The sequence below is a fragment of the Amblyomma americanum genome, chromosome 9, assembly GCF_052857255.1.
Source record: "Amblyomma americanum isolate KBUSLIRL-KWMA chromosome 9, ASM5285725v1, whole genome shotgun sequence".
NCBI classification, from domain to species: domain Eukaryota; kingdom Metazoa; phylum Arthropoda; class Arachnida; order Ixodida; family Ixodidae; genus Amblyomma; species Amblyomma americanum.
The window spans coordinates 28,357,064-28,366,151 of record NC_135505.1 but is presented as its reverse complement, the minus strand read 5'-3'; positions in this window follow the sequence as shown (position 1 = coordinate 28,366,151).

Here is a 9,088-nt window from a genome sequence, read left to right as displayed (position 1 = left end):
ATTTAAAAGGCACGTCTGCCTTCGTCAGTTCGGTCAGGGGCTCGGGGATGCGCGAAAAGTTTTTCACAAATCGTCGGTAATATGTGCATAGTCCGAGAAATCTGCGCACTGCTTTCTTATCGGCCGGCGGTTGAAACTATTCAATAGCAGCTGTTTTCTGCGGGTCTGGGCGTACTCCTTCTTTGCTAACGATGTGGCCTAGAAACAGCAGCTCTTCGTAGGCAAAGTGGTATTTCTATGCTTTCAAGGTTAGGCCAGACGACTTGATTGCGTCTAGTACTGTTCCAAGTCTTTTGAGGTGCTCTTCAAAGTTCGAGGCGAAGACAACGACGTAATCTAAATATACCAGACAAATTTGCCACTTCAGGCCTGCCAGCACTGTATCCATTACTCGCTGAAACGTCGCTGGTGCGGAACAGAGACCAAATGGCATCAACTTGAACTCAAACAGCCCATCCGGAGTGATGAATGCTGTCTTCTCGCGATCTCTTTCGTCGACCTCATTTTGCCAGTAGCCGCTCTTGAGGTCCATCGCTGAGCAATATTTGGCGTTGCAGAGGCGGTCCAGTGTGTCGTCGATGCGGGGAAGGGGGTAGACGTCCTTCTTTGTTACCTTGTTCAAGCGGCGGTAATCCACACAGAATCGAAGTGCGCCGTCTTTCTCACTAGAACAACCGGTGCCGCCCATGGGCTGTTTGAAGGCTGGATGACGTCGTCGCGAAGCATTTCTTCGACTTAGTCCCGGATGGCTTGTCGTTCTCGCGGTGACACACGGTAGGGGCTTTGACGGAGAGGTCGGACGTGTTGGTTCGTTATAATGCGATGCTTGGCAATTGGCGTCTGTCGCACCTTCGGAGATGTCGAAAAACACTCACTGTAGCTTTGAAGCAGATTCCGAATCTGGTCTTGTCTGTTCCGGTGCAGGGCTGGGTTGATGTCGAAAGTGGGCAAGTGCTCTCGGTCAGGCGAATCTTCTGCGGAGGGGTCGGAGAGGGCGAAGGAGTCTCGTACGTCAGATATTTCGTCGAAGAAAGCAATCGTCGTTCCTCTGTTAATGTGCCGGTATTCTTCGATGAAGTTAGTCAGCAATACTTCGGCCTGGCCATTGCGCAAATGTGCGATGCTGATTCCTCGGTCTAGGAGCAACCGAATGTTGCCCTCGATGATGCCTTCAGCGTTAATGGCTTTCGTGGCGCCTACGGTCAGGATAACGCTTGATCGGGATGGGACGCTCACTTCTTCCTCCAGGACACTCAAGGCAACGTGATTTTCCCGAGTTTTCATCGAAGCGTTGGCTTCGTCCGTCGAAAGGGTGATCAGCTTGGATAGCAGGTCGATGATCGTCTGATGCTCATTAAGGAAATCTATACCCAAGATCATTTCGCGGGAGCATTGCGGAAGCACAACAAAGGTCGCAGGATAGGTATGTCCTTTGACAGTCACTCGCGCTGTGCATCGTCCTGATGATGAATTTGTGGGCCGTCCCATGCTGTTGTGACTTTTCTCAGCTGCGCAGCAAATGTTCCATCCATCACCGAGTATTCAGCTCCTGTGTCGACTAGAGCGGTAACTTTCCGGCCGTCGATAGTCACTTCTAAGTCAGAGCAGCTGGCTCTTGCATTGCACGTCGCTCTTGGCGTCGGCTGACGGCTTCGTCGCGTATGCGAGTCGCGGGTGGGGCGTCTGGTCGAAGCTCTTCTGGGTGGCGGCGTCGTTTTCAAGGCAGCCTGCGTCGTGGTCGGGATTCTCATTGTGTGCGGCGTTGGTGCAGCGAGTGCCGGTTCTTCATGCGGCGTCGCGGGTGCAGCGTCTTCATGGGGCGTGGTCGGTGGAGGATCTTCGGCGTTTGGCTCTTGAGCAACCTCACCTCCAGAGGTTGCTGCCTTCAGTTTCCCCTACGGGGGCTGGGAGACCTTCCTCGTACCGCGGCTGCGTAGCTGCGGCGTGGCGACGCAAAGCGCGAGGTTGATGGCGATGGTGAGCGCGAAAAGCGGTTCGGCGTGTACTCTTCTCGACGCAGGTACTCGTCGATTACCTGCGGACGTTGCCCAAAGCGTCGTCGTTGGGCGTTAATGGCAAATCCTCGAAGACCGATACGTCGGTACGGGCAGTGACGAAGAATAAGGCCGGCCTCACCGCAATGGAAGCACATTGGCCGGTTGTCGGAAGTCCTCCAGACGTCGCATTTCCTGGGGCTTGAGCGTCGGTCATAGGCTGGGCGGGCGGGGGCTGGGAGGCGGCGTTGTGGAACAAGTGGCTCTTCTCGGGGAGGACGTGAGGGTTGTCGTTGGGGCTGGGCAGTCCTTACTGCAGCGGCGTAGGTCATGGCCTGGGGTTCTGTGGCCGTCGGGGTGCCAAGTGCCTGTTGCACTTTTTCCCGTACCACGTCCATCAGAGTCGCGGCTTGTGGCTGTCGGGAGGATGGCAGTAATCGGCGTAGCTCCTCTCGGACGATTTCGTGGATAACTTCCCGAAAGCTGTCGCTGGTGGTGGCCGGCGTGTCCGAATGGATTGCACAGGCAGAGGAAAGACGATTGTACTGCCGAGCTCGGACGTCGAGGCTCTGCTCAATCGTGCTGGCTTCTTGCATGAATTCCTCGACTGTTTTTGGCGGCTGGCGGACGAGGCTTGTAAAGAGTTGTTCTTTTACGCCGCGCATTAAATCTGAACTTTCTTTTCCTCGGTCATCCCGGGGTCGGCGCGGCGAAATAGGCGCTTCATCTCCTCGACGTAACCGCGGACGGGCTCATTCGGAAGCTGGATCCTGGACTCGAGGAGTCGTTCGGCTCTTTCTTTCCTCACGACACTGGTGGATACTTTCAATAGTGCTCTCTTGATTAGCTCCCATGTCGTAAGGGACTACTCGTAGTTTTCGTACCACGTGCGTGCGGAGCCATCCAATGAGAAGAACACGTGTCCAAGTTTTGCCGCATCATCCCACTTGTTCAATGACGCCACGCGCTCAAATTGATCCAACCATTCTTCAGGGTCTTCGCCTAGGGATCCATTGAAAGTTGGCGGCACCCGCGGCTGCTGCAGTATGATCGGTGTTGACATCTTCGGCGAGGTTGCGGTGCTCGTACCCGCGTCTTTTCGCAGTCTTGTGCGGTCCGGCAGTTTCCCGAACTCAGGCTCCTCTCCCTGGAGACGTCGGCTGGCTCACTGAGCTGCTGGCTCGTTCTCGGGTGCGAAGCGCTCAGGGCTGGCTTCACGACTTGAAGGGGGCGTCCAGAACATGGAAGGCTACCCAGCACCTCGACCAGATGTCACGTAGTGGTGACGGCAGTCAAAGCAGCGATGAAGACGGACGAAAGGGTCTTCTAAAAAAACTTTATTGGGCTGACTTGCCCCCAAAATGGACTGAATCACTCGGCGGCGGCGAAGCGACAAGCGTGCTCGGCGGTCGTCGAACAGAATGCCGGCTGCTGTCTGCCGTGCTCAATTTAAAGCTGATAGCAAACTTTCGAGATAAAGAGCGCAAAGTTACTAGAACATTCCAGAACAACGTAGAATCAGCTCTGCCTGGCTGCGATCAATCGAGATAAATCTAGTCGCGTCTTGTGTAGCAAACAAAGCGATAAAGTTATGTGGCGGCGGATTTGAAAAACGAACACACTGCAAATATTCGCGACAATAACGTCCCTCTTAGCCAATGGCAACGGCATCACCTCCAAGCGGGGATCTCAGCTGTACCAAAGCATCGCCGTACCGCAGTTTACCTACGCTCTACCTCTTGTCCTGCTCACAGTGGCCCAACACCTGGCCATTGAGCGCAAACTGCAGGCGGCCATACGCCTATGCCTGGGGCTCCCCCGCTGCTCTCCTGTGGCTGCCACCCTGGCTGAAGCAGGCCCATGGCCCTTGGAGCTCCTCTCCAGGCGCACCTCCCTCCGCAACGTAGAGCGCCTACACAACCTTCTTGCACCGCCTTATCAACAACCCTAGCTCCAAAATGAACCAGGTGGCCCAGGATTTCGAAGCCCTAGTTGGGGGACAACCGGAGATGTTCACCCTCCCTCCTCGTCCAGACTTTAGACACCTTCAAGAGGCCAATTCATCTCTTTTCCTCGTTCCCGGACGAGGCGGAACACTGCTGCTGTGGGTCTATGGAAGGAAGTCGCTGCTTGTCTCCAGGCCGAACCCCGTGGCACTGTTCCTATCTTCACGGACGGCTCCGTCCTACCAGGACCCTGCCCGTCTGCGGCTGCAGCCTGCACTCCCCCATCGCTCGCCGTGAGCAGACAGGTCAGACCCTCATTTGTGGCCTCGTCCACAACCGCCGATCTGGCTGCCATTCATTTGGCTGCTGACATCCTGAGCGAGCGCTCTGGGGTCAAGGAGTCTGCCATCTATACTGACTTCAAGACAGCCCTCCAGCTCCTCTCGAGGCCCTTCAAGGGCCCCCTCATCACCCGTAGGCTATCTTGGCGGCTTGACGCAATTTGCTGCAGGGCAACCCGCATCCGGCTGATCTGGGTGCCGGCCCACGTCGGAGTCCAGGGCAACGAGGATGCCGACTTCCTTGGCCAAAGCGGCACAGTCCCCTGGAAGTCCTGTCTCCAAGGACTACTGCCCCTGGGACCTGGCCAGCAGCATAGTGGATCGGCTCCTCCTTCTTGACCACTCAGATCCCAGGGGGGCTAATGGCCTACCGCCACACCCACTTCCAACTGTTGCTTGGATTGCAAGGAGCGCAGCCTCCTCCTGAGACTCACGGTGGGCTGCGCCAACACCGGCTCCCGCCTCTTTCGCCTTGGCCTCACCGCCTCCCCTGGGTGCACACTCTGCAATGACCCAGCAGAGACAGCCCAGCATCTTCTATGTGTGTGCACTGCCTTCGTGCCCGCCAGGACAATCATGGAGGCGGGTTATCGCTGTTTGGGCCTCCCTAGCTGTTCAGTGGAACACCTTCTGTTCTCCGGCGGCCACCACCTTGCCAAGGCCTTCCGGCACCTGCTCTCCTTCCTGGAGGCCACCGGCCTCTCTGGCCGCCTTTAGACCTGAAGGGGCAGCACATGCCAACTGGTAGGATCATTGCGGCTGCGCGCCTACACTCTGCTTTCAATTTTCTTCCCCTCCCCACCTCTTTTTATGACGCGCTGGCAGTGGGCTTAGAGGCTAGCCCTCCAGTAGACAAGCCTATGTCCTCCCACTTTTCATCCTTCCATCATCCATAGAAGAACATACTCACGAAGTTCCTTGTACAAATTGCCTCCTCCGTACAAACTCACACCTTCTCCCGTTCTGGTCTAGTCTTCCTATTGGCTAGGAGCAATGTTCTATTCTGGGAGGTTATCGATTTTTCTTCCGCCCCTTCGACGCCGAGCGCGAAATCGAAGGGGCGGGCGAGGCGTGGGTCAAGCTACACGCCCTCCTTCGCCTCTGAGTCACCTTTTTCTACTTCTTTCTGGAAAGTTCGGCTGCAAGCGTGACCTAATTTTTCTGGCGAGGGCGCGCGAGGGTGCGCTGCCATTAGGCAGGAATGGGCTCTGGAGACAGGCCTTTGTGTCCAGCTCTCCAACTTCCCCGTTCACTCTTCCACAACCCTAGCCCGAACAGCGAACATTCCATGCCCCACGGCACGCGAACGAAAGCACGTGTGACGTCTTCTTTCCTTTCCTGCCTGGACTCTGCCATCAGACTCATCATCATCTGCTAGTGGACTCATCCTCCCCCACCCAAATTAGCATCACAGTAAATAAAAGTCGAATGGGAGGCACTGTTGGGTACTGGCAGCACATCTTTTCTATGAGAAGGACAGCGGCGGAAATATTTGAGAGGTGGAGTGCAGCGCGGTGGTTACGAGGGGCAAGGAAGATTTAGGTTCTCACCCAGATTACAAGTTTTAAGTGTTTCTCCCTTGCCCTTCCTCTCCAGACAGCGCTGGACAGATGGACTGACCGGAAACCACGAAAACTTTTCCAAGCAAACGCACCTCGCTTCGTAAAAAAGAGGGCCCCGCAAGGGTGGCGGGGGATTCTTGTTTTGCAGCTCGACAAGCTCTCCCCAAATGATCATGCTAAACGCATGCTGTTACATTAGGCCGGGGTCCCGTCTGCTCTTTCTGGTTTCCTCGCTTCATACATGTCGCTCGAAGTTCCGTTGCCCATGGTTCTATGTACCAAGCAGGTTAGAATAAATGGGCCCCCTTCTCCTACTCTCAGAAGTGAGGCCCTGGGCTGCAGCCCACTTAGCCCCTCCCTTATTCAGCGCTGGAATCATCTAACCATCCATCCATGCAAGGGATTGTTGTTCGTCCGGGCCGTGCAGAAATGTTTGCCATCGGCACCGTGCACTTATGCTTCGTCAGGACTTGCATAATCTTTGTTTGCGTGACAGCCGAAGTTTGCGCTTCACTTGGCGGCGAGTTTGTGCGCTGACGAGTATAAACGGTCATGAAACGCTTGGAAAATGCGGTGAAAATTTTGCTTCACTGTAGAGAACGCATGAACAAAATATGGAATGCATGTGCTCTTTGATAAAGATAAGTGATGCGGCATAGCAAGTGGGCTAATAACTCAAGACCAATTTCTTCAAGAAAAATTGTCTTTCTCACACTGGAAAACAAAACGCTAAACAAATAAAGGTAGAAAAAGGTTGCATGGAGAAGAGAGTTAAACAATATAACCACCAAAGGTGCCTTTTTATGCAAGCTCAACAGTTTCATAACGGGTAAACCCCCCACGCAGGTTGACGACATAGGCGAAGTGCCGAGAAATAGATTCGTACAAGGAGTCGACGTCGCTTTCAGAGGTTTTCCCACATCTTCTTGACAGCATCCCACCCAAATATCTTCTGGACTCATTCTGCGGCTGATGCCAGGTAGATTGCTTTCCAACGTTCACCTAACGACCTCACTTATGTTCATATCGGCGTCCTTCGGCGTCCACTCCAACAGCAGCACATCCCTTTCTTCCAGCAATAATTTCATGACTGCGCAGTGTGGACGGGACTACTCTCACTGCTCGAAGAATATATCAGCGTTAAACGGGCCATCCAAATTAAATTGGATGAGGTAGTCTTCGAGCAAGTCGCAGTAGCTGGCCTCGTTCATGCTGTCACCTTGATAATCGATGAGAAGAAGGCCAGACACCTTTCGCAAGCCACGCTCCCACCCACAATATATGAACGTACGTTGTGGAAATACTCATTCGACGAAAAATGCCGCCCCGAGTTCCACTGTACTTTAGGCGCGATATCGTTTTTCTATGCGCGCAAGGTGCACCGCAACGAGAAATATGCTGCGGGACTGGAAGGTCGATGACTGCAGTGAATCGGATCATAAAAGCTTACAGGGATGAAGGCGATGCTCCACGTCTAGGTAGATCGAGCGGTGTACTTCGGCTGAGGCTGACCAACTCATCGTCGCTGCAGCCGTTGCGGATACTTTTAAGAGCGCAAAATAAATTCGGGATGCGTTTGGCCTAGACCTCAGTCTGAGCACCGTTCCGAACCGTCTCCAGGAAGCCGGATTAAGCGGATGGGCGGCGGCGCGGAAGCCGTATTGGCCGGCAAGACAGAAGGCGTAGCGCCTAGCATTTTCTCGCACCCACAAGCAGTGGACTGTGGACAACTGGCGACAAGTCATCTTTACAGATGAATAAACTTTCTTTTCAAGATGGGACAGAAGCGGCGTGTTTGGCGTCTATGCAACTGCAGGTGTGTCCGAATAAGCCTGATTTGTGTGAAGTGAAGAGCACAGTGTTCTAAAGCAGAGTAGGCTATGGGCTAGTAAAAGTAGAGAAATGAAACCGCTTTTTTTCGCTACTCCTCTCGCAGCAGTTATTTAAGTTCTGTAAACCAAAAAGTGTTTTTCTTTTTCTCTGTGGTCTTGCAATCACAGTTTTGAGTAATGTACGTTGTTTTTCTAATTATACATTGTGTAGGAGCTGATCAACGCATTATTCCTTTAGCACATAAGCACCAGCCCGACTTGACGACGCAAGTAATTAGCAGTGGACGTGCCGTGAATGTCTAGGGAGCTGTCAGTGCAGAAGTCCTCGGCCCTCTTATTAGACAGCCATCAAAATTAACGCAGCCAGCTACTGCGACGTCCTCGGCCACTATCTCATCATGAACGCGCTGGACGGGTCATTTAAAGATGGGGTATTCCTCCTGCGGCAAGACTATAGTCCCCTCCACACTGCGCGAGTTGTGAAGGTCTTGCTTGAAGACAGGGCTGTGCAGCTACTAGAGCGGACTCCAAAAGGCGCCGATATGAACATCATTGAGAACATTTGGGCCCCTATGAAAAGTAATTTGTCCCGTATCAATCACAGCAGGTGTCCAGATGAGGCCTGGGAGGCTGCCAGAACGGAGGGCAACTCGGATACGTCGACTAATTTATCAGTCCCATCCTGGGCGTTAGGCCGTGTTCTTGGTTGGCTTTCATCGCTGGCTTTAGGTTGCCAATTGTTGCCCATTCCAACATTCCTTCACTTCATCCTCAGTATGCACGTCTTCACGCCGTTTTCCGAGATTTTAATGTCTCATTCTCGTCATTGCCTTTTCAGTTTTACTGTCTACCTTTTTATTTCTGTCATCGCCAAGCCACACAGTACTGCCGGCGCGTGTAGACATTTCTTCTTACCAAGAGTTGTTATTGTGTATTCCCCCTCTTCCCTTCGCTGCCACTCTTTGCTTTTTGTGTAAATGAGGAGCGTGCCTGATGCCTGGCCGACCAGGGTGGGCCGGACCGCCTTGTGTGTTTTGCTTCTGTATGGTATTGGTTCAAATTATGCTTGGGCGCTTACCCTGGTTTTTAAGTGTTTTTTTTGCTTTGAAATTGCGCATGCTCCCTGCAATCACTGGCTAATCTTAGGCTACTGTATAAAAACGGGCGGAACGCCCTCCTTTGATATTAAAGTTGTTAGTTGAGCGCATTGTGTGTCTGGTCTTCCCTTCGTGCGTCGTCTGCCAGGGTTACAGTGTTCCGAGTGTGTCACTATGCCTCAACAACAATAGCCCCCAATATACTGAAAGGATTAGAAAACTATTTCCAGATTCATTTTAATAATTAAGACGCGCAGTGTTCAAGATATGTTCCAGTGTACTGGAAATTATTTTTAAAACACTGTGTTTCGCTAGA